The 26670-nt window shown below is 45.8% G+C and overlaps 1 protein-coding gene across 1 annotated transcript in view; it reads right to left on the bottom strand.

Moving 5' to 3' along the window:
* Positions 1 to 26670, bottom strand: part of LOC126170151 (nitric oxide synthase, salivary gland) — a 718067-nt gene that overhangs the window by 281499 nt on the left and 409898 nt on the right. The gene's annotated exons all lie outside the window — the stretch shown is intronic.

Genomic DNA, 26670 nt, shown 5'->3' with positions numbered 1-26670 from the left:
TACATAAAAATTCCACCGTTGTTTGGGAACACGAATGGCTGCAAACGGTCTCCAAGTAGCTGCACCTAATGATTTACACTGAATGGTCTGTTCAGTTGGACCAAGTGACGCAGTCCATTCCATACAAACACAGCCCACTCCGTTATGGAGCCACCACCAACTTTCACAGTGCATTGTTGATAACTTGAGTACATGGTTTCGTGGGGTCTGCACCATGCTCTACCCCATCATCAGCTCTTAGCAACTGAAATCCGGACTCATCTGACGAGGACACGGTTTTCCAGTCGTCTAAAGTCCAACATACATGGTCACGTGCCCGGGCGGGGAGTAGCAGGCGGTGTGATGATGTTCTCTAAGGCACTTGCGTCTGTCGTCTGCTGCCATAGCACATTAACGTTCTTCGAGCACCCCACATTGACTTCTGCGGTTATTTCACGCAGTGTTGCTTGTCTGTTAGCAGTAACAACGCGCAAACTCTGCTGCTCTCCGTCGTAAGTGAAGGCCGTCGGCCACTGCGTTGTTCATGTTGAGATGTAATGCCTGAAATTTGGTATTCTCGGCACACTCTTGACACTGTGGATCTCGAAATATTGTATACCCTAACAATTTCCGAAATAAAAGGTCACATGCGTCTAGCTCTAATTCCCATATCGATTCACAGTCTGTTACCTCCCGTCGCGCAGCCATAATCACCTCGGAAACCATTTCACATGAATCAAATGTGTACAACTGACAGCTTAGCCGATGCACTGCCCTTTCAAACCTTGTGTACGTGATACTGGCACCATCTGTATATACACTCCTGGAAACTGAATTAAGAACACCGTGAATTCATTGTCCCAGGAAGGGGAAACTTTATTGACACATTCCTTGGGTCAGATACATCACATGATCACACTGACAGAACCACAGGCACATAGACACAGGCAACAGAGCATGCACAATGTCGGCACTAGTACAGTGTATATCCACCTTTCGCAGCAATGCAGGCTGCTATTCTCCCATGGAGACGATCGTAGAGATGCTGGATGTAGTCCTGTGGAACGGCTTGCCATGCCATTTCCACCTGGCGCCTCAGTTGGACCAGCGTTCGTGCTGGACGTGCAGACCACGTGAGACGACGCTTCATCCAGTCCCAAATATGCTCAATGGGGGACAGATCCGGAGATCTTGCTGGCCAGGGTAGTTGACTTACACCTTCTAGAGCACGTTGGGTGGCACGGGATACATGCGGACGTGCATTGTCCTGTTGGAACAGCAAGTTCCCTTGCCGGTCTAGGAATGGTAGAACGATGGGTTCGATGACGGTTTGGATGTACCGTGCACTATTCAGTGTCCCCTCGACGATCACCAGTGGTGTACGGCCAGTGTAGTAGATCGCTCCCCACACCATGATGCCGGGTGTTGGCCCTGTGTGCCTCGGTCGTTTGCAGTCCTGATTGTGGCGCTCACCTGCACGGCGCCAAACACGCATACGACCATCATTTGCACCAAGGCAGAAGCGACTCTCATCGCTGAAGACGACACGTCTCCATTCGTCCCTCCATTCACGCCTGTCGCGACACCACTGGAGGCGGGCTGCACGATGTTGGGGCGTGAGCGGAAGACGGCCTAACGGTGTGCGGGACCGTAGCCCAGCTTCATGGAGACGGTTGCGAATGGTCCTCGCCGATACCCCAGGAGCAACAGTGTCCCTAATTTGCTGGGAAGTGGCGGTGCGGTCCCCTACAGCACTGCGTAGGATCCTACGGTCTTGGCGTGCATTCGTGCGTCGCTGCGGTCCGGTCCCAGGTCGACGGGCACGTGCACCTTCCGCCGACCACTGGCGACAACATCGATGTACTGTGGAGACCTCACGCCCCACGTGTTGAGCAATTCGGCGGTACGTCCACCCGGCCTCCCGCATGCCCACTATACGCCCTCGTTCAAAGTCCGTCAACTGCACATACGGTTCACGTCTACGCTGTCGCGGCATGCTACCAGTGTTAAAGACTGCGATGGAGCTCCGTATGCCACGGCAAACTGGCTGACACTGACGGCGGCGGTGCACAAATGCTGCGCAGCTAGCGCCATTCGACACCAACACCGCGGTTCCTGGTGTGTCCGCTGTGCCGTGCGTGTGATCATTGCTTGTACAGCCCTCTCGCAGTGTCCGGAGCAAGTATGGTGGGTCTGACACACCGGTGTCAATGTGTTCTTTTTTCCATTTCCAGGAGTGTATATGCCTTTCACTATCCCATCGATTTTACCACCTCAGTGTAAATACAGTCTCTGTAATTGTGCTTAACAACATCGATGTTTAAAATGAACTTACAACTTACGTGACGCAATACGCTACTCTGTATAAGCTTACGAAAAATGTGAATGCGTCAGAAGTGAGGAGAAAAAGAAACGAAACTCCCTGGGTCGACAGCGTATCTGATGTTAATTCAGTGGTTATAAAATCAAATCGAAGTTGACACTATGAGACCACATGTAAGCATGACATTGTATCCTCTCTTGCATGAGAAAAGTGTCACTATCATAGTAAGAGGACCTGGATGTCCCCGATAGTGGCGCTGTGACGTAGTTAAGAGTCCGAACTGACATGTTCCATCGGGGACGTATCTGGAGATTTTGTTGGCCACGGGGGTGCCTCATCATCAGACAGGTAGTTGATAGAGTCACGTGTCATGTGTGGAAGAGTGTTGTCCTGTTGAAAAATGGTACTGCATAACTGTCAGAAGAGGTAACTTATGGGAAAGCCGGATGTTCGTGACGTACCGATGTCCCGTCACAGGTCCTCCAACCACAATCGGTCGTCACCTTAAATCATACCCTATATCTTCGTAGACCATGCCTCTACGAAACATTGAATTCATCTGACCTAGCCCCAGGTCGCAACCATTCTCGCCGACGGTCGGTGAATCTGCCTGTCCTCACATTCTCATGCTGTCCACGATCGGGCCAAAAATACCAACTTCGACTGAGCGATTCGACCATCCATCGAAATGGAGCATCACAATGTGGCCCCTTTCACTGTTAGGTCTTAATAAAGCTACCTCACGCGAGTACGCGGCATCTCCGTCTCCTTCACAGTTATTACTTAATATCTGACGGAATTCACACCCCTTGCTTAGCCTACGAAGCCTAGTAATAACACTAAAAACGAGCATCACAAATACACTCTGCTGGCCGTTCCACCTGTTACACAGAATTTGTACTCTGACCATTTACGTACCCATAGATGGCGTATACGTGTACATTCAACCATGTCTTTTAGATGATTTACTCTTTTTGTCATGTAGTGCATTTTATGTCCCTTTAAAAACAGACATGTTAATGTTTATTAAATCAAAAATTCTATTAGTGATAGTCGTCTCGGGTTTGCAGCCGGATCGTCTAGTGAAGCTGACATCTTACTTCCACAGTCCACCTGACCATCATCTTTTGGTGAGGCAGAACTGTTGCTAATTCTCGTCAAAGATTACGGATGCACTTAAAGTTTAGTTAACTGCTGATCTCGGCTGAGAGACTGTCTAACACCTGATGTCGGTCAGTAGTAGGGATCTTAGACGGACTGGGAAAACTGTGCTGGAAGCTATTTAATACGTTGGATAAACGTATTACACAGTTGAATTTTCTAATCATGTTCCATAAAGACGAATACATCACTATATTCTAAGCGTATTATCTTAGTGTTTTAGGAAAAGCCACACAGGACGAGATGTGTACCATCTTTAGGCTATCAAAAAACAGAGATCCATATTAGCTACTCAAAGCGCCTACCGGGTTCCGCCGCTTAGTCGGTAATAAACGCTCTTAGCGGCCCACAAAGGAAAGTTAAAGGCGTCTTTATTAGAAGGCCGGCACGCCAGCCGCACAAGGGCTTCATCGGCGTTGTCTGCTCCCCCGACTGTTTGCACGGCGCGTGCGAGATAATCTACTGCGAAAAACTAGAGCCGGCCGCGGTGGTCTAGCGGTTCTGGCGCTGCAGTCCGGAACCGCGGGACTGCTACGGTCGCAGGTTCGAATCCTGCCTCGGGCATGGGTGTGTGTGATGTCCTTAGGTTAGTTAAGTTTAAGTAGTTCTAAGTTCTAGGGGACTTATGACCTGAGATGTTGAGTCCCATAGTGCTCAGAGCCATTTGAACCATTTTTGAAAAACTAGATATCCTGAAACTGCTGTTTGATGAGGACGTAAAACACAACAAGCCGGCTAATAGCTAGCGAGTGGTCCGTCATATCTACAACTGACATCGATTTCGAACGATACATACTTTTTCGAACAGGTTTCCGCAGCTTGTATATGATACTCCTGAATACGAAGCAAAACTATGCCGCAAAGCAGTACTGAATCGATTAATCCTATTGTAAGGGATGGCAAACGACCCGTTGCACGCTAATCTTAATAAAGCAAGGGAAAAAAATCGCAACGATGACGAGAGAGTGACACAGCGGGGATAGCGGTGGTTCAAATCCCTGGACAGTCACCGAGATTTAGGTTACCCATGAAGTCAGGATGGTTCCACTGAGAAAGCACGGAAGTTTGACTTCCTCATTCTTTGCTCATCTGGGTATGTGTACGATCACTAATGACCTTCCTTCCTTCAAGTATTACATGTTGAGTGTGCTAAACGCATTAAACACGCAACGTAGCATCTACACCTACATATACATGATTACTCTGCAATTCGCAAGGGTTCATCGAACTACCTACTTCTTTACCGTTCCACTCTCCAACAACATGTGCGAAAAACGGACACTTAAATCTTTCCGCGCAGCTATGATTTCTCTCATTTTTATTATTAATATCATTTTTCCACATGTTGGTGGGGGCCAACGAAATTTTACACACTCTGAGGAGACTGCAGGTGACAGAAATTTCAAGGAAGGCCGTGCCGCAGTGAAAAACGCCTTTGTTTAAACGACTGCCACACCAATTCACTTTTAATATCTGCGGCTCTCTCTCCACTATTTGTCGTTAATATAAAACGAGCTGCCTTTCTTTGGACTTTTTTGACCTCCGTCAGCCGTATCTGATGCGGATCCCACACCACACAGTAGTACACCAGAAGAGGGCGGAAAAGTGTAGTGTAAGCAGTCTCTTTAATAAATCTGTTACATTTTCTAAATGTTCTGCCAATAAATCGCAATCTTTCGTTTGCTTTCTCCACAAAATTGTCTCTGCGATCGTTCCGCTTTAAATTATTCGTAATTGTGAGCCCTAGTATTTAGTTGAATTTACAGCCTTCAGATTTGTGTGATTTATCGCGTAACTGAAATTTAGCGGACTCTGTTTAGTGCTCATGTCGATAACTTCACACTTCTCATGATTTAGAGTCAGTTGCCACTTTTTGCACCAATCATTTTGCAATGTCTAAATCATTTTGCAATTCGTTTTGATCATCTGATAACATTACATCTTCGCCTGTCGATAGCACTCATTACCTCGTGAGAATGAAGAGCTAGTTGTGTTCCACAAGAACGATATTTTCTGAACCCGTGTTGGCTGATTACCAATAAATAGTTTTCTTTGAGGTGATTCATAACGTTCGAGCACAGTAGACGTTCCAAAATCCTGCTGCAAATCGATGTTAGTGATGTTGGTCTGTAATTCACCGTTTTACTCCTATTTCCTTTGCTGGGTACTAGAGTGACAAATAATGATACAGACAAATAATTTGTATTAGAAAGTAGAAGACGTGAGAAAACTCTGGGATATTTAGACAAGTACGCTTCATTTAATGAAATAAACTTTAAGAATCTGTGAGATAGCCTCTCGTCCGAAAGGCTGAAAATATCGACCAGTGCAGTCTCGGCTTTCGGACTACAAGGTGTATGAAACAATAGTGGCACGATACCTGTTGAAATGACAGCTGAAAAGAAAACAATTAAGAGTTGAAAAAAGAGCCTCAAGTGAACCGATCTGAACCGACCGACCGCCGCGTCATCCTCAGTTATTGGTGTCATTTGAGTGCGATATGTACAGGTGTGGGGCTCCGCACATCGCTGTCGGCTCTGTGACCTTAGAGTCATTTCTTCTCATTGTAATACGAGGTGTTTTTATTTTTTTCAAACAAAAATACTGTCCCCTCGAAAACAGTCCCTTCAGCAGCTGTACACCGATGGAGTCGTTATTCCCAGTCCAGGTGGGAGCGCTGAAAGGCTCCAGCTTGTTTAAAATGTCGGTCACATGCTTTTGAATGTTCTCCAGAGTCCAAAAATAACGTCCTTTTAATAGTTTTCAATTTTTGTAAATGAAAAGATCGTAAGGTTTCAGACCAGGTGAACAGAGGTTTGTGAAACAACAGGGATTCCTTTTGACGTTAAAAATGGGGCGTTGTTACTACGCGACGTTCACTTGTCTGCTGTGTCCTGTCTGGCTCGATGCACCCTTTTCCTGAGCCTTTCAAGGATATCTTTGTAAAACATTTGGTTGACAGTTTGTCGCAGAGGAACAAATTCTTTATGAACGATACCCCTAATATTAGAAAAACAAAACAGAGTTGGTTTGATTTGCTGAATCGAGCTTTTTTCAGTCGAGGAGATGTCTCAGCTTGTCGCTTCTTGCTTTGCCGCCTTGTCTCAGGACGGTACTCAAAAATCGAAGATTCATCACCTGTGATCGCCGGACTGAACCAATCTTCTCAAGAATATCAATACATACTTTTCTTCGATTGTCTTTTTGTTGAGTTGTGAGTTTTTTCCGCAGCATCTTGGCACAAACCATTCGCATGTGCAAAAATTAGGTCAAATTTGACGTACGATGAAAGTGTGTCAGAAAGTAGAGGACGTGAGGAAACTCTGGGATATTTAGACAAGAACGCTTCATTTAATGAAATAAAGATTAAGAATCTGTGATAGGCTGTCGTCTGAAAGACTGAAAATATCGACCAGTGCAGTCTCTGCTTTCGGACTACGAAATGTATGAAACACCCTTATTGATAAACGTCGGTCTGATCTCACAAGGGCACACCCAAGTTCGACGTCTTCACTGGCTGTTGAAGTTGAAGGTCTCCCTGAACGAAGTTCATCTTCAACGTGTCTTCGGCGTTCCAAAAGTTATTTTTACCAGCGAAACCTTTTGATGAGAAACATTTTCGTTAGGCCTGTTTCAACTTTTCAGAGGTCACATTCTCGGACTTCCCAAGTTTAACACAAAACGTCACGGCATAACGTTGCTCTAAATTCCGCTGTTCCATTTTGGTAACAGACAACAAAAACACATCTTCACTGATGGCGCTATCATGTGTGTGTGTGAAATCTTATGTGACTTAACTGCTATGGTCATCAGTCCCTAAGCTTACACACTACTTAACCTAAATTATCCTAAGGACAAACACACACACCCATGCCCGAGGGAGGACTCGAACCTCCGCCGAGACCAGCCGCACAGTCCATGATTGCAGCGCCCGAGACCGTTCGGCTAATCCCGCGCAGCAATGGCGCTATTATCAAAAACCACGTCATGGCTGAACGAAGCTGAAACTTGGAATGAGCATTTTGAAAGGAGAACACACCGATCTACACAAATAGACTAACACAGCTTTGCCAGTTCAAATGGTTCAAATGGCTCTGAGCACTATGGAACATCTGAGGTCATCAGTCCCCTAGAACTTAGAACTACTTAAACCTAACTAACCTAAGGACATCACACACATCCATGCCTGAGGCAGGATTCGAACCTGCGACCGTAGCAGTCGCGCGGTTCCGGACTGCGCGCCTAGAACCGCTAGACCACCGCGGCTGGCGCTTTGCCAGTTCGCTCGCAGTGTTTCCAGTCTCATTACTTTTCTCACACACCTCGGAGCTCCTCAGTCGGCATTACGCGGTTGGGTGGACTCCGTTCCACTCCTCCCTCCAAAGAAAAATCCCTGGCAATGCCCGGAATCGAACCCGGGTCCTTCCTATAGTAGTCAGCCTTGCTGACCACACAGCTAAAGATGCGAACGATTAAGAGTAAAACTAATTTAAAAGCTATGGGATACAACAAAATATTCCTCCTCAATTAATATCATCTTTTTTGTTGGGCTACCCATCTTCGGATGTATTCATATTTGATTGTTTAGGGTTAGCGTGAACAAAACTGGTACAACATTACTGTCATTATCAATTACTAAGACAGTAATAATTCCAATTTTTCCTGACATTGTCCGCGAACAACCTGCGACAGTGTCACTTGAGTCAGGGAATACTTACGGTTGTGTATTTATTTATATGCGCATTTATTTCACCTGGCCGTATTAGTATCTTCAGGAGCAAATAGACGTTCTTAGTGAGTAAATATTACAGTTTGTATCGTACACGAGCACTAACAGCAACAATAATGATGACATTTGGTTTGTGGGGCGCTCAACTGCGCGGTTATCAGCGCTTATAAAAATTCCCAATCTTTACTCAGTCCAGTCTCGCCCCTTTGATGTATGATGATGAAATGATGAGGAAAACACAAACGCCCAGTCCCCGGGAGGAGAAAATCACTAACCCGGCAACAATACTGAGAGTAATGAATTCGTCGAATTTAAAAAAAAAAAATTGTCGGCGTTATTAGCACTAAAAAATTTCTTCATTTCGCTCTTATCGAATGTGAGTGGAGATATCACACAGTAGCGTGTGACAAAAGTACAGAAGGAATAATGTGGAGAAGAAGTTCACTGGTCAGAGGCAGAGCGAGGAAAAAAAAAAGAAAAACATCGCGAACGAATTATCGGAATGGGGCGGAAATCTGTACATGTGCTGTAATGTACTGACAAACGAAGGATTACAATTTCGCAAAAATCGGATAATTTATGCAAGCTAAGGGCTTCACAAATTAAGCAATTGAATACAGCATTGGTCAACCTCTGGTCCCTGTGCAAGTAGTTATTTAGCTTGGCATTTATTGATAGAGTTACTGGATGACCTCTTGCGGGATGTCGCGCCAATTTCTGTCCAATCGGCGCCTTAGATCGCCAAAATCCTGAGCTGCCCATAATGCTCCAAACCTTTTCAACTGTGGAGAGATCCGGCGACCAAGGTAGGGTTTGGCAAGCACGAAGACAAGAATCAGAAGCCGTGTACAGGTGGGCATTATAATGCTGAAACAAGCTAAGTATGGCTTGCCATGAAGGGTAACTAACGGACCATAGAATATCGTCGACGTACCGCTGTGCCATAAGTGTGCCGCGGATGAAAACCAAAGGGGTCATGCTATGGAAAGAAATGGTGCCCCAGGTGATCAGTCCTGATTGCCATGACGTATGGCAGGCTACAGTCAGGTCAGTATGCCCCCGCTGACCGGACAGCCGTCTCACACGTTTTTGGCCTGTAATTTCACTGACTGGAGCAGAAGTGTCTTTAGTGACGAGTCCCGCTTCGAAATGAGCGCCAGTGGCCAGGGAAGACGTGGACAGACTATGCAAACAGTTACTGTTTTGTATAGTCACATCCTCTCATTATCTCCTATTCCACAGTACAACTTGAATTCACACGGGCATAGCGCCCTGTGGAACTTTTGCTAGTCATATCTCAGCAATACCCTTACACTTACCGGATTATAAGTATATGAGTGTTACACACTACTGGCCATTAAAATTGCTACACCAAGAAGAAATGCAGATGATAAACGGGTATTCACTGGACAAATATATTATACTAGAACTGACATGTGATTACATTTACACGCAATTTGGGTGCATAGATCTTGAGAAATCAGTACCCAGAACAACCACCTCTGGCCGTAATAATGGTCTTTAAACGCCTGGGCATTGAGTCAAACAGAGCGAGGATGGCGTGTACAGGTACAGTTGCCCATACAGCTTCAACACGATATCGCAGTTCATCAAGAGTAGTGACTGGCTTATTGTGACGAGCCAGTTGCTCGGCCACCATTGACCAGACGTTTTCAATTGGTGAGAGATCTGGAGAATGCGCTGGCCAGGGCGGCAGTCGAACATTTTCTGTATCCAGAAAGGCCGGTACAGGACCTGCAGCATGCGGTCGTGCATTATCCTGCTGAAATGTAGGGTTTCGCAGGGATCGAATGAAGGGTAGAGCCACGGATCGTAACACATCTGAAATGTAGCGTCCACTCTTCAAAGTGCCGTCAATGCAAACAAGAGGTGACCGAGACGTGTAACCAATGGCACCCCTTACCATCACGCCGGGTGATACGCCAGTATGGCGATGACGAAAACACTCTTCCAATGTGTGTTCACCGCGATGTCGCCAAACACGGATGCGACCATCATGATGCTGTAAACAGAACCTGGATTCATCCGAAAAAATGACTTATTGCTATTCGTGCACCCAGGTTCGTCGTTGAGTACACCATCACAGGCGCTCCTGTCTGTGATGTGGCGTCAAGGGTAATCGCAGCCATGGTCTCCGAACCGATAGTCCATGCTGCTGCAAACGTCGTCGAACTGTTCGTGCAGATAGTTGTTGTCTTGCAAACTTCCCCATCTGTTCACTCAGGGATCGAGACGTGGCTGTACGATCCGTTACAGCCATGAGGATAAGGTGCCTGTCATCTCGACTGCTAGTGATACGAGGCCGTTGGGATCCAGCACGGCGTTCCGTATTATCGTCCTAAACCCACCGATGCCACATTATGCTAACAGTCACTGGATCTCGATCAACGCGAGCAGCAATGTCGCGATACGATAAACCACAATCTCGATAGGCTACAATTCGACCTTTATTAAAGTCGGAAACGTGATGGTACGCATTTCTCCTCCTTACACAAGGCATCTCAACAACGTTTCACCAGGCAACGCCGGTCAACTGCTGTTTGTGTATGAGAAATCGGTTAGAAACTTTCCTCATGTCAGCACGTTGTAGGTGTCGCCACCGGCGACAAGCTTGTGTGAATGCTCTGAAAAGCTTATCATTTGCATATCACAACATCTTCTTCCTGTCAGTTAAATTTCGCGTCTGTAGCGCGTCATCTTCGTGGTGTAGGAATTTTAATGGCCAGTAGTGTAAGATATTCTTCAAAAGAGTACACCACGTATAGAGCGTTTGAACTGTCCTATTGTGAGGTAGTCTTTGATTTTGCACTAAGTTAAAGGATTTTGTCGCAAGAATTACTCATTATTTTACACGGTAATCTTTGATTTCGCCCTACATAAAGCAATTTGTAGCAAGAATAGCTCGTTATTTTATATGGTAATCTTCGATTTCACACTAAATAAAAGGAAATTTGTCGCAATAATTACTCATTATTTTCCACACATATGTACATGGAAAATAATGAGTAATTCTTGCGACAAATTCCTATAACATTCATTTTTCAAAGAAATAAAATTTTTATTAATCGTTAATACAAAAAGCGAAGTACAGGGGTAAACACAAAACGCCGCAAGTGCGTATGATGCAATATTGTATCAAAAATTATACTAATTCATAAACGAACATCGAGTACGAAACAGAATTACTAGTTTATGATGGCTAGTAAGTGTAACGAGGGTTGAATATTTACCCGACATCGACCAATACTGAGTGGGGTGATTTTTGTTTTCAGTTTTTCGTGTTTGATACATAATTTCTTTCCGGGTGGCAAATGTCATTACAAGATCAAAGAGGCAATAATGATCACTACGTGATCACATCAGAAGTTTTTACTGAATACAGTTTAACACCACCCTAGGTCCATTAATGAGCGATTACGGAAAATATTGATGTTTATATCACACCACACAGAATCATTTAATTTAAAGCTTTTAATATCCGGGCGAGGGCAACGCCATATATTACATTCTGTAATTAAAAAAATAAAAATGAAAACTAAAAAAAGGAATTTTGTGTGCCCTAATTATGAACTTTTTGCTTCATTTTGGAAACACGTCTCTGAGGGAGGCTAGGTATGCACAAAAGCAACTTTAGCGAAAGAGCGCTAATCCGAAAGTCTTATCAGGTGCAAATGCACATCCTGAATTAACTCTTCAGCATAACCAGAATGAGATTTTCACTCTGCAGCGGAGTGTGCGCTGATATGAAACTTTCAGGCGGATTAAAACTGTGTGCCAGACCGAGATTCGAACTCGGGACCTTTGCCTTTGACAGGCAAGTGCTCCGCCATCTGAGGTACTGGCAGAAGTAAAGCCCTGAGCACAGGGCCTGAGTCGTGGTTGGGTAGCACAAATGGTAGAGCACTTGCCCGCGAAAGGCAAAGGTCCCGAGTTCGAGTCGCGGTCGGGCACACAGTTTTAATCTGCCAGGAAGTTTCATATCAGCGCACAATCCGCTGCAGAGTGGAAATCTCATTCTGGAAACATCCCCAAGGCTGTGGTTAAGCCACGTCCCCGCAATATCCTCTCTGCTAGTTCTGCAAGGTTCGCAGGAGAGCTTCTGTAAAGTTTGGAAGGTAGGAGACGAGGTACTGGCTGAAGTAAAGTTGTGAGGAGGGGGCGTGAGTCGTGCTTGGGTAGCTCAGATGGTAGAGCACTTGCCCGCGAAAGGCAAAGGTCCCGCGTTCGAGTCTCGGTACGGCACACAAATTTTTAATCTGCCACGAAGTTTCTTCAGCATAAGTTGTATTACGTTGTGAGCACGTTATATACGGTTGGTTGACTTTCTTCTGACACCGGATGAAACTTAGTCTGGCGGAAACTACATGCGTTTGCGTCTCGAAATGAGTAGGCAACACACACGATGACGAATGACAAGCCTTTTAAGTATATACTGATCAGCCAGAGCGTTATGACCACCGTGCAGACGATAGCAGCGTCACTTAGCAATTGATGGTTGCCTTTCTAAATGCTGCTAGGGGCAACAACCGTTTGATTTTCAATACTTCGTATAATTATTGACCGAAATTAAAAATTTTAATTGTTTTCGTAATCTACTCACTAAGAGGTCTAATATTACACTAAAGATTTAAAATAATAAACCAGTTATAAAGTTAGAAATTGTGTTTATGAATGAAGCAGCGTAGATCACAGCTCGCAAATTACATTCATTCACAATTTGAGAATGGAAGCGCTTAGAGGCTTCCAAAATACTTCACTCATGTAATTTCGTAGACTTCCCGGCAATTCGTTGTCATTTCGTGGAATCGGGTGTACTGGCAGTGGTCTGTGTCATCTGAACACTATATTTCGACGTCGTAACTATGCGTCTTCATCAGGTGTTCCCTGCGACCGCAGTACACCCGATTCCACGAGACAGTACTTCACACATAATTTATAACTTTTTCTTGCTGAGGCTTCCACAAGATAATGAAAGCAAAACTACATTTTTGTTATTCATGCAGCAGAACTTCAGCATCAAGCCTGACGTATTAATGTATCGCTTCTTTCTCCTAAAGCTCTTTGTAAGAAATTTTGAAGACTGCATCTGCACATATCATTGAATGTTTTTTCAAGATTATATCATTTTACGACATGTAATCTAGGAGATATGACTTGGTAAACACTGAGATGCATGAAAAACTAGCTTTCCTCAAAACGAAGAGCAAATGTTACATTCTTTAATCGGGGTTTGGGTTATCAGTTAGTGATCGTAATTAAAAAATCAGCTCATAAGTGTAACTACCCGAAGACAATAACAAAGCAGACTGAACATGAATATCAAAAGTACTACTGTAGTTGAAAAACAGCAAAAGGCGCTGGAAAAGTAATTGCTGATAACGCCGGCATAGTTACCAGTGGTACTGAAACTGTTGATGGAACATTGTTCCGCTGTGCTATCCACTTCAACAGGTCGGCCTCATATTCTGTTGTACATATCTTGAACAGTTTCTGAATTCGTTATTTTTCTTCTTGTTGTTTCAGTTGTTGCTGTTGGAGCGTCACCTAGTGCTGCCACAATTCGATAAACCTTGCGGCTTTGATGCAATGCAGGATTTCCGTTCCTCCTCGCCACTATTATGTCATAACCTGACACAAACCACCGATGTCACAGCTACGAACCACACAGAGTGTGGAAACAGTCTATGTTAAGTCATTGACTGGAAACACTGTACAGAACTAATGTTATGATTACAAGTAACGGGAACTCAAGTACGTATTGAGCACAACCAGAATCAAAGTTCCAAAAACAAGTCCAGAGAACGAAATAACAAAGCTGTTACCGTTATGAAGTCTCAACAACAACATAGAAACTACCAATCCAACCATGCGCTCAGTTTTAATTTACTAGAGTGGGTCAACGCTGAGCCCCACGCGATCCTACTCCTAGGATTGCACATCATCTTGGCTCGATGAAGTACGATCATTACTGCATAAGGCTGGAGTATATAAAATACCCACCAATGGCTCATGTAGGTCGGGCCACAAGCACAACAAAACAACGTTGCTTATCATGCTCCACCCGTCTTTTGCAACCGACGAAGTCTGCCATTCCCGTGGACCATATTTCCACCAAGCATACAAGCATATACGTTCAAAAATTTTGGTTACTGCTGATTCTCTTTGGGAGACTGTGGAGAGACGTTTGAGGAATATTTTGTTAACTGGAGCCGCTACTGGCGATTGGGCAACGTATGGAATCTCCATATTTCCACGACTTGCTCTCAATGAAGACGACACGGTAAGAGGGTCGCGGAGAGCGGAAACCAACCGGACATATGAGTTTCTCGTTTCCAACAATGAGGGCGCTGCTTGCTAGGACTGGTCGGTGGTGCAACAACTATCACGAAACGTTTGCGGTACGCATGCAGTGCGCTATGTAATTGTGCGATATGGGTAGCTAATGTGTCCTGACATGTCACTGGAAGATGTGTGGCACTTGTTCGTATGAAATATCGTGTGTGATAGAAAACTATGACCGGCTGCACTACCGAAACGTCATCAAGTATTCAGTTTGTCGTGAAAATTTGGAGATTCGCAGGCAGAGGCTACCGCCTCCGCTCTCTGAGTCGGTTTCCATATCGCTGGAGTGGCCAGAAATTTAGGTTCAAAACGAGGATTTCGCAATAGTTTGTCTAACGGTTTCAGCCGATGAGCTTTATGCACTGAACCGCGGTAACTCCCAGCTCCTTTCCCTTCTCGTATAGATGAGTGATATGTTCACTATGCGATCAAAAATATCCGGACACCCCCCAAACCATACGTTTTTAGTATTATGTGAATTTTCCTGCCACCTACTGCCAGGTACTCTATATCAGCAACCTCAGTAGTCATTAGACATCGTGAGAGAGCAGAATGGGGCGCACCGCAGAACTCACGAACGTCGTCAGGTGATTGGGTGTCACTTGCGTCGAAGGTCGGTATGCAAGATTTCCATGCTCCTAAATATCCCTGGGTCCACTCTTTCCGATGTGATAGTGAAGTGGAAACGTGAAGAGACACGTACAACACAAAAGCGTACAGGCCGACCTCGTTTGTTGACTGACAGAGACCGCCGCCAGTTGAAGAGGGTCGTAATGTGTAATACGCAGACATCCATCCAGAACACCACACAGGAATTCCAAACTGCATCAGGATCCACTGCAAGTACTATGACAGTTAGGTGGGATGTAAGGAAACTTGGATTTCATGGTCGAGCGACTGCTCATAAGCCACACATCACACCGGTAAACGCCAAACGACGCCTCGCTTGGTGTAAGGAGCGTAAACATTGGACAATTGAACAGTGGAAAACGTTGTGTGAAGTGACGAATCGCGGTACACAATGTGGCGATCCGATGGCAGGGTGTGGGTATGGCGAATGCCCGGTGAACGTCATCTGCCAGCATGTGTAGTGCCAACAGTAAAATTCTGAGGCCGTGGTGTTACCGTGTCGTCATGTTTTTATGAAGGGGGCTGGCACCCCTTGTTCTTTTGCGTGGCACTATCACAGCACAGGCCTACATTGATGTTTTAAGTACCTTCTTGCTTCTCACTGTTGAAGAGCAGTTCTGGGATGGCGATTGCATCTTTCAACACTATCGACTATTTGTTTATAAGGCACCGCCTGTGGCCGAGTGGTTACACGACAATAACATCCCTATAATGGACTGGCCTGGTACGAGTCCTGATCTGAATCCTATAGAACACCTTTGGGATGTTTTGGAACGCCGACCTCATGCCAGGCCTCAGCGACCGACATCGATACCTCTCCTCAGTGCAGCACTACGTGAAGAACAGGCAGCCATTCCCCAAGAAACCTTCCAGCACCTGGTTGAACATATGCGTGCGAGTGTGGAAGCTATCGTCAAGGCTAAGGCTGGGCCAACACCATATTGAAATCCAGCAATACCGATGGAGGACGCCACGGACTTGTGTCATTTTCAGCCAAGTGCCCGGATACTTTTGATCACATAGTGTACGTAAGAGGCATGTAGAAAAAAATCACCTGCAGAAGAAAAGTGTCTGTGTTTGAGTCCCAGTTTGGCACAAAGTTGTAACCTGTAGTTCAGATTAGTGAGATTTAAATGTATTTCAATGAGAAAAAAGGCAGCTGATGTTTGCTGCTGAAAATGAGGGCTTACGTCTGTGACTGGGATACGAATTAAATGGGGTGCCAGAGGGAATGTGGCACTGCTCATGCCCCAAACCGTACGACGTGTAAGAAATGACTTTAAGGTGACTAATAATATTTGGAACAATGATATCCACCGAAGAATAATTGGCCACCTGCTGTTTCACAAAATAATCCAGTCAAATAATAGATACACTTTGCAAAACGTGGGGTAGAAGATTTTATTTTTTAATCTGGTTGGAAAGATTGGAAAACCAAGTTTTGTCAAAAATTTATCTTGGCTAAACTTTCTGTATTCAACAAAGTTCGAAAATTTCGAACAATTTTCAGTTTCTTCAAAAATCTCAGTTTTTGTGCTCCTACTGCTTTGATGTTTATTTAGTTTTTAAAAGAGCACAGAATTATCTACAAATTTCATCACTACAACTTTTTTCTCTAACCAATGTCAAGGGCGCTAAAGTTGGTCAACATATACTTATTTTAGTCTAAAAATGGTTCAAATGGCTCTGAGCACTATGGGACTTAACAGCTGTGGTCATCAGTCCCCTAGAACTTAGAACTACTTAAACCTAACTAACCTAAGGACATCACACACATCCATGCCCGAGGCAGGATTCGAACCTGCGACCGTAGCAGTCGCACTATTTTAGTCATATACACTCCTGGAAATTGAAATAAGAACACCGTGAATTCATTGTCCCAGGAAGGGGAAACTTTATTGACACATTCCTGGGGTCAGATACATCACATGATCACACTGACAGAACCACAGGCACATAGACACAGGCAACAGAGCATGCACAATGTCGGCACTAGTACAGTGTATATCCACCTTTCGCAGCAATGCAGGCTGCTATTCTCCCATGGAGACGATCGTAGAGATGCTGGATGTAGTCCTGTGGAACGGCTTGCCATGCCATTTCCACCTGGCGCCTCAGTTGGACCAGCGTTCGTGCTGGACGTGCAGACCGCGTGAGACGACGCTTCATCCAGTCCCAAACATGCTCAATGGGGGACAGATCCGGAGATCTTGCTGGCCAGGGTAGTTGACTTACACCTTCTAGAGCACGTTGGGTGGCACGGGATACATGCGGACGTGCATTGTCCTGTTAGAACAGCAAGTTCCCTTGCCGGTCTAGGAATGGTAGAACGATGGGTTCGATGACGGTTTGGATGTACCGTGCACTATTCAGTGTCCCCTCGACGATCACCAGTGGTGTACGGCCAGTGTAGGAGATCGCTCCCCACACCATGATGCCGGGTGTTGGCCCTGTGTGCCTCGGTCGTATGCAGTCCTGATTGTGGCGCTCACCTGTACGGCGCCAAACACGCATACGACCATCATTGGCACCAAGGCAGAAGCGACTCTCATCGCTGAAGACGACACGTCTCCATTCGTCCCTCCATTCACGCCTGTCGCGACACCACTGGAGGCGGGCTGCACGATGTTGGGGCGTGAGCGGAAGACGGCCTAACGGTGTGCGGGACCGTAGCCCAGCTTCATGGAGACGGTTGCGAATGGTCCTCGCCGATACCCCAGGAGCAACAGTGTCCCTAATTTGCTGGGAAGTGGCGGTGCGGTCCCCTACGGCACTGCGTAGGATCCTACGGTCTTGGCGTGCATCCGTGCGTCGCTGCGGTCCGGTCCCAGATCGACGGGCACGTGCACCTTCCGCCGACCACTGGCGACAACATCGATGTACTGTGGAGACCTCACGCCCCACGTGTTGAGCAATTCGGCGGTACGTCCACCCGGCCTCCCGCATGCCCACTATACGCCCTCGCTCAAAGTCCGTCAACTGCACATACGGTTCACGTCCACGCTGTCGCGGCATGCTACCAGTGTTAAAGACTGCGATGGAGCTCCGTATGCCACGGAAAACTGGCTGACACTGACGGCGGCGGTGCACAAATGCTGCGCAACTAGCGCCATTCGACGGCCAACACCGCGGTTCCTGGTGTGTCCGCTGTGGCGCGCGTGTGATCATTGCTTGTACAGCCCTCTCGCAGTGTCCGGAGCAAGTATGGTGGGTCTGACACACCGGTGTCAATGTGTTCTTTTTTCCATTTCCAGGAGTGTATATACATTCCTGGAAATGGAAAACAGAACACATTGACACCGGCGTGTCAGACCCACCATACTTGCTCCGGACACTGCGAGAGGGCTGTACAAGCAATGATCACACGCACGGCACAGCGGACACACCAGGAACCGCGCTGTTGGCCGTCGAATGGCGCTAGCTGCGCAGCATTTGTGCACCGCCGCCGTCAGTGTCAGCCAGTTAGCAGTGGCATACGGAGCTCCATCGCAGTCTTTAACACTGGTAGCATGCCGCGACAGCGTGGACGTGAACCGTATGTGCAGTTGACGGACTTTGAGCGAGGGCGTATAGTGGGCATGCGGGAGGCCGGGTGGACGTACCGCCGAATTGCTCAACACATGGGGCGTGAGGTCTCCACAGTACATCGATGTTGTCGCCAGTGGTCGGCGGAAGGTGCACGTGCCCGTCGACCTGGGACCGGACCGCAGCGACGCACGGATGCACGCCAAGACCGTAGGATCCTACGCAGTGCCGTAGGGGACCGCACCGCCACTTCCCAGCAAATTAGGGACACTGTTGCTCCTGGGGTATCGGCGAGGACCATTCGCAACCGTCTCCATGAAGCTGGGCTACGGTCCCGCACACCGTTAGGCCGTCTTCCGCTCACGCCCCAACATCGTGCAGCCCGCCTCCAGTGGTGTCGCGACAGGCGTGAATGGAGGGACGAATGGAGACGTGTCGTCTTCAGCGATGAGAGTCGCTTCTGCCTTGGTGCCAATGATGGTCGTATGCGTGTCTGGCGCCGTGCAGGTGAGCGCCACAATCAGGACTGCATACGACCGAGGCACACAGGGCCAACACCCGGCATCATGGTGTGGGGAGCGATCTCCTACACTGGCCGTACACCACTGGTGATCGTCGAGGGGACACTGAATAGTGCACGGTACATCCAAACCGTCATCGAACCCATCGTTCTATCATTCCTAGACCGGCAAGGGAACTTGCTGTTCCAACAAGACAATGCACGTCTGCATGTATCCCGTGCCACCCAACGTGCTCTAGAAGGTGTAAGTCAACTACCCTGGCCAGCAAGATCTCCGGATCTGTCCCCCATTGAGCATGTTTGGGACTGGATGAAGCGTCGTCTCACGCGGTCTGCACGTCCAGCACGAACGCTGGTCCAACTGAGGCGCCAGGTGGAAATGGCATGGCAAGCCGTTCCACAGGACTACATCCAGCATCTCTACGATCGTCTCCATGGGAGAATAGCAGCCTGCATTGCTGCGAAAGGTGGATATACACTGTACTAGTGCCGACATTGTGCATGTTCTGTTGCCTGTGTCTATGTGCCTGTGGTTCTGTCAGTGTGATCATGTGATGTATCTGACCCCAGGAATGTGTCAATAAAGTTTCCCCTTCCTGGGACAATGAATTCACGGTGTTCTTATTTCAATTTCCAGGAGTGTATATCACTTTGCGGTATTTAGTCACTTCATATGCAACCACTTGAGCATATATTATGATTCCTCATGCATATTTAAGCAACTGCATCATTTACTGAGGACCAGCTATGGGTAAACACGTGTTATCCAAGGTAAACGTGAAATAACGTGTATCTAACCGCAAATGATTCGAAATTTATTAACGGATATAAAAACGCAAAACAGTGGCGATGTAACCAGTATACCTCATTCCCAGACGTATATAAATCTCACTTTGCGGTATTTAGCCACTTCATATGCAATCACTTGGTTTTTGGGCATATATTATGATTCCTCATGCATATTTATGCAACTGCATCATTTACTCGTTGTGTTATATATGTTAAAAACCAAAGACAGAAAGCTGAACCATTACTAGCTGAAATATGCAGACTGAAATAAGTAGCTAATTATATTTCCGTATAGGAACTGTACAATACAGATGAAACGTAGGTGGATTTAGTCTAAATAACAGGCATTAACTTTTACTGTACTTATTATTATCACTCCTGGATGCGTAATACTTCTGACAGTGTACGTCAACCTTTAGCGCACTTGATGTGGGTATGTTATGTGAGTCACTTCCGACGTTTTGATGGTCCGAGTTACTCGATGTCACCAGAAATGACTTGAGTAAGTAGATCGAGTGTGTCCAAGATCGACTTGTTCTTCCAATAGTGAGTCAGCTTCTTTCGATTCGTTCATTTCGACGTCTCTTTCCTCCATAAAATCTATTTCTTTTTCACTCTCTGGCACGTTTTCACAGTTGACTACCCTGCAATTCCTCCAAATGGAAGAACATTTGAAATCTGCTTTTCTGCACGAGCATGCTCCAGCGCAGCTCTACTTACTTTAGTACAAAAGAACACGAAGGACTGACTCTGGTATCGGATCTTGGTTTATTAAAAACGGTCTCTGATCGTGCTTCCAGCCCCATTTATTGGGAGATTTCCTGTTTCCCATCCAACTTCTGACTTTCTGGTAATAATGTAGCACAGCATCTTTCGTGGGCCGCAACTTCGCAAAATTCAGTTTGCTCTTCATGGCAGGCTCAGTAGCAGGTGCCCCAAATCATATACCGTCTGGAAACTGCTGACACCTCTAGTATATAGTGAGATAATAAACTGTTCTCCATGTGTCATTATTTCTTCACGGGTAGCGTCTGGTTTCTTGAATGTATCCAGAGGTGGGTTTACGTGTCCATGTTTCTTAATAACTTCGGAAAACTTCATTTTTCCTTGACAGAACATAACATAGAATATATTTATAATATATAAACAGAAACTGAAATAAAAGCGCTCAAGAACTACGAATTTTTCCATTTTGCACAGATTTTGGAAAACTTAGTTTTTGACGAACTGTAGCTCCCTTGCTATTGGGTGCACAAAAAAGTAGCAGTAATCAAATTTGTAGAGTATTTTGTGCTCATTTAAAAAACAACACAGACACCAAAGCGCTAGGAACACTAGAAACTTGAGATTTTGGAAAAAAAAAAACTGAAGAAGTTTTTTAACTACAGAAAGTTCAGCTAATACGACAAAACTTGGTTTACCAATCTTTCTAACCATTTGAAGGGGTTAAAAAAATAAAACCTACTATCAAAATGGTTCAAATGGCTCTGAGCACTATGGGACTTAACATCTACGGTCATCAGTCCCCTAGAACTCAGAACTACTTAAACCTAACTAACCTAAGGACATCACACAACACCCAGTCATCACGAGGCAGAGACAATCCCTGACCCCGCCGGGAATCGAACCCGGGAACCCGGGCGTGGTAAGTGACAACGCTATCGCACGACCACGATCTGCGGACTATCCCACCTACTGCAAGGCAAAGGGTTTTTTCTCCAACATTTTGACTGAAGAAGGCTGTAGCGAACTGCAGAGGCTCGATGGTTAACGAAGACCAGCGCGATCCGACACGGGATCGCGTAGTCGGTGCGAGAGTGTTACAGAGATGGTCAAAGAACTACATTGGCAGAAGCTACAAGAGCGACGTTGTGCTTTGAGGAGAGGTTTGCTGTTTAAATGCCGGGAGAAGAGTCAGGAAGAATATTACTTCCACAAATGTCCCGCGAAATGACAGCAAAAACACAGACAGTCCATGAAATTACAGGTAATACGGAGGTTCTCCGACAGTTTTTTCCTTTCAAAGCGCCATCCACAAATAGTGTCCGGAAGGGACGAACAGACAGTGGTACCGGAATAACCCTTCACCAAACAGTAAGCCGGATTGCGAAAGACTAACGTTGAACGTCCTGTCGACATCGAGGTCATGAGACATGGGGGAAGAAATCGACCGTGCCCTTTCGAAGGAACCATCCCAGCATTTGCCTGTAGCGATTTAGGGAAATCACAAAAAACCTTAATCCGGATGCAGATTTGTTTGAACCGCTTTCCTCACGAATCCGACTCCACTGCAATGGACACTGCGCGCCTTAAGCGGCGTTGCTTGCGGAGTGTAGATGTAGACATAGACATTCCCGGTCGCGAATGATTTTTCTTCCCTGATGTAAGTTTAGAGAGATTTTCGGTCTGTGTATGTCATTCAAATTCCATAAGCTTTAAGCTTTTTCTGACGCTGGTTGCTGGCCGGAGCCCTTAGCTTCCCTGGGCAGGATAACGCAGTGGTATTGCATCGAGTTTACATTGGTTTGCAAGTTGAGTGTCAACTATTGTGCTTCCAGTCACTTTATGTATCGTGCTTTAATATCGCGCAAATATTAAAACGGGATCTTGTATAGTAAGAACCGCTGCGATCGATGCTTGCGAGCTTTAAAAATCGCCATTCACATTCTGCTTCCTTGTGGGCTTAACAAAAATTATAAAAGAAATTGTCCACCATTATTCAAGATAGTTTTAGTCTCACGCTAGTACAGACGCTGATGAATGTATGCATAGGTGCTTTGCCGCCATGTCATTCGGTGTCTTAATTAACTAAACAGTCTGGTCGAGTCGACTTACATTTGACTTCAGAGTTATTATTGGACTCAAACCTGCCACTAATACGCGCTTTAAATATTTCTTTTCAGAAATTAAATTCTCATTTATATGATTTAAAGCACCTGATATCAACAGGAGTCCGCTTAAGATATAATCAGAGGAATCTATTAAATAATTATATGAAGATGGTATCTGTTCTTTCGGACAGCAGGAGATCTTGGGTTCGAGTGCCGGTCCAGGCAAACATTTTCAACTGTCCCCGTTGGTGTATATCAACGCCTGTCGGCAGCTTAGGGTCTTGATGTAATTATCATTTCATTCCAGAGAGCGCACGGTCACCTATCGCATCTGTTCTTTCGGACATCTCCGAAAGAATACATACAATCTTAATATAGTTAAGGATAACTGGCCATTGACCTCCTGTGCGGATGCACACACATTGCCCGAACTCTTACGGGACTCGGCAAGATTGTCTGCCGCGAGTAATAAGTGTAATGGGCAGGGGCACTACGAACGTAGTGGGTGGACATTAAGTTGGGAATGTGGGTCTCATGGGGAGCGTGCAAGGGATAAATCCCTGCAGTTGCACTATCCTCCATGCTCTCGGTGACTCAAATGGATAGAGTGTCTGCCATGTGAACATGAGATCCCGGGTTCGTGTCCCGGTCGGGGCACGCATTTTCAACTGTCCACGTTGATGTATATCAACGCCTGTCGGCAGCTAAGGGTCTTGGTTTAATTATCATTTAATGTTATATAATTGGTATAACGCAACAGGCATCATAATTCAGAAGCTCTATAACAGCTATAAATATCGAAGTAAGGTTAAGGATAATGTCAACTTGAATTGCAACAGTGCTTGAAAGATCGTTAATACTGCCCTCTCCCATATCCATCCCGGCGGGAACACAACTAGCGGCAGGAGCTGTCTAAGCCAGTACAGTGGGGAAATCACGGTACCTTTCACGAGCCGGAGTTACAGACCGCGTAAATTATTATGGCTTATATGTTATTGCTAATATAACCAGGGCAGCTACTGCTTGCCTGCACTGCAGAATGTCTGATTAATAGTCCTATAACGTAAGAGGAATGGATGCACCTCCACAGAGGGGGCTACAATTGCGGCGATCGCAGAGCTGTAAAAAACGGTCATAAATTCCCAGATACATCATGGGATTATCGCATAGTCCTCGTTGCAGAGTGGTACTTGAGACTGGTATGATTATAATTTATCTGTATCAATAGCTGCTTGATTTCCGTTGCTTAATTTTCTCGTAAAAATGCAATGTGGTATTGCATTTCCAAAACTATATATTACCTGATCAAAAATATCCGGACACCTACTGATGCTTATTAATATTAGGTGTGTCCACTCCTCACATGTATGACCCCTTGAAATCTACAGGGCACATTTACAGCGTGGTGTCTGAATGTCTGTGAAGGAATGGCAACCAGTTCTTCCTAAAGAGCCGAAACCAGAACAGGTAGTGGTGTTGGAAGCTGGGGTCTGGAGCGAAGTCGACGTTCTAACTCACATTAAATATGTTCCATTTGGTTCAGGTCGTGATTCTGGATAGGTTAATCCAAAAACAATTGCCTCAGAAGCTACTTTATGACAGGGTGCTTTGTCATATTGATACAAACACAATCATCATCTGCGCATTGTTCCCCTACTGCATGGGTCGCAACCATTCTTAGACCATTATTCCTCAGAGCAACCAGACATTAGCTAGTACCCCACTCCCCCCCCCCCCCCCCCCGACCATGCCCCACCGCCTCTGCGCCACATTATCACCAACTTCAGCACCTAAATAAGTTGTAGGATGACTTTTCTTGGAACACTTTTATTTTTAAAATGCTGAAAGATCTAGTTTGTGTGTGTGTGTGTGTGTGTGTGTGTGTGTGTGTGTGTGTGTGTGTATGTGTGGAGGGAGGGGAAGTTACAATGAATGGTGAATGAATTCGTGGTGCATAGAAAGTGCTATGCACAGCTCCTTCTCAGATAAGAAAAGTATCTGTCCACAGTGAGGATAGACACTTGTTGTAAAAGCTATTTCCCCCTCTCTCCATTGTGGCGCTTGCTTGACCTGCACACTGCAACCCCATTTAAAATCAAACTATTTCAGATGTGTGCACTATACTTATTGTTTGTAAACCACTTGATGGCTGCACTGCTTACTTCTGAACTGGCAGAAATTGGAAATCTGCAGGCTGTAAATGCCACTCTAATAATAATAATAATAATAATAATAATAATACATTATACAGCCCTGCAGTAGGTACGGCTGTGTCATGCTGTAAGTTCATTTATGTGTTTCGAAGTGAGTGATGATGCAATTCATGGACTACTGCAAGCACCACCTACAACTTGCCAAAGATATTTGCTGGAGATATTTAGCATTTGTTACGTATATGTCTGACTTTTGTCATCAGTGATATAAGGACAAAACACAACATGTGTGTGTAGTGCGTGAAGTATGTGAGGCACCTGCGTTGATGCTAATAATTGAGAAAAAGTAATTAGTACTAACTTACAGCCGGCCGCGGTGGCCGTGCGGTTCTAGGCGCTGCACTCCGGAACAGCGGGACAGCTACGGTCTCAGGTTCGAATCCTGCCTCGGGCATGGATGTTTATGATATCCTTAGGTTAGTTAGGTTTAACTGGTTCTAACTTCTAGGGGACTAATGACCTCAGAAGTTGAGTCCCATAGTGCTCAGAGCCATGTTTGAACGGAGTCAAGAGGGAAGCGTGTATTCGTATCCGTGTTTCAGCAGCCCAGGGCTGCAGATAGTTGGGAAGAGAATGGGGTCAGATCTCCACGTTTGCGAGAGGTATTTGAGGACCATAACGACCTGCTATTAGTACCGCTAAATTCACTCGACCATGCGAAAAAATGCCGCAAAAGTGATGATAAACGGTCTTGCGGTTCCAGACTGCAGCGCCTTTAACCGCACGGCAACTTCGGCCGGCCCTCTTGACTCCGTCTCTACACCATTTATATTCCATCCCAAAGAAATTTTAGCAGACTCGTCTCACTAACGCAGTACGTTTTAATATTTACCCACGCTACTGTCGCCTAAGCATCTGTAGCCTCTCCCTGCATTAACGCTTCAGTTATCATCCCAGCCTGTCTTCCCTTTCCAAGTCCTCTACCAGACGCTTCGCAGCCCATGATTCCTCCTTCGAGAGGCTATTCAGTGAATGGACTGGCCTGCCCACTCCTTCGACTTAAATCCCATCCAGCACGTTGTCGTATGTGGCGTGTTGGGAAGACGTACTGCAGCACGCCCATGTGCTCCAGCGATCATCAAGCAGTTGCCAATCGCACTCACGGAGGAATGGAACGCCCCACCACAAGAAACCCTTACCGACCATGCGGCCAGCATGCGCGTTGGAGAGCGTGCACTGCTGCCAGCATGATGACACACCCTATGAAGAACCATGTCCTGCCTTTTGTATTCTCCAGGTGACCATCATAAATCACTGAGATTTGAGGGTAATTATTGTCTTTCAATGAAACTGTCATTTATGCTCGTCTCATTTCGTATTGCTTTCAGTAACATACTGTAGCAGGTCTTTATGGTCCAAGTTTCTTCGAGCTGTGACTTCGCAGAGACACATCATGCGAAATTACGTCGTCCTTAAGTTTTCCACATATATTTATGTACGCCGAGAACAAGAGCATTCCTTTCGCATTTCCCTTGGAGCACTCCAACGTCAGTGATGAACACTCGCCGTCCAGTATAACGTAGTGGGTTCTGTTACCTGAACATTCACATACCTGCGAACCTATTCCGTATACTCAGATCTTTGTAAACAGTCTGTAGTTGGGTACT

The sequence above is a fragment of the Schistocerca cancellata genome, chromosome 1, assembly GCF_023864275.1.
Source record: "Schistocerca cancellata isolate TAMUIC-IGC-003103 chromosome 1, iqSchCanc2.1, whole genome shotgun sequence".
NCBI lineage: Eukaryota > Metazoa > Arthropoda > Insecta > Orthoptera > Acrididae > Schistocerca > Schistocerca cancellata.
This window is presented reverse-complemented; position numbering and strand designations above follow the sequence as displayed.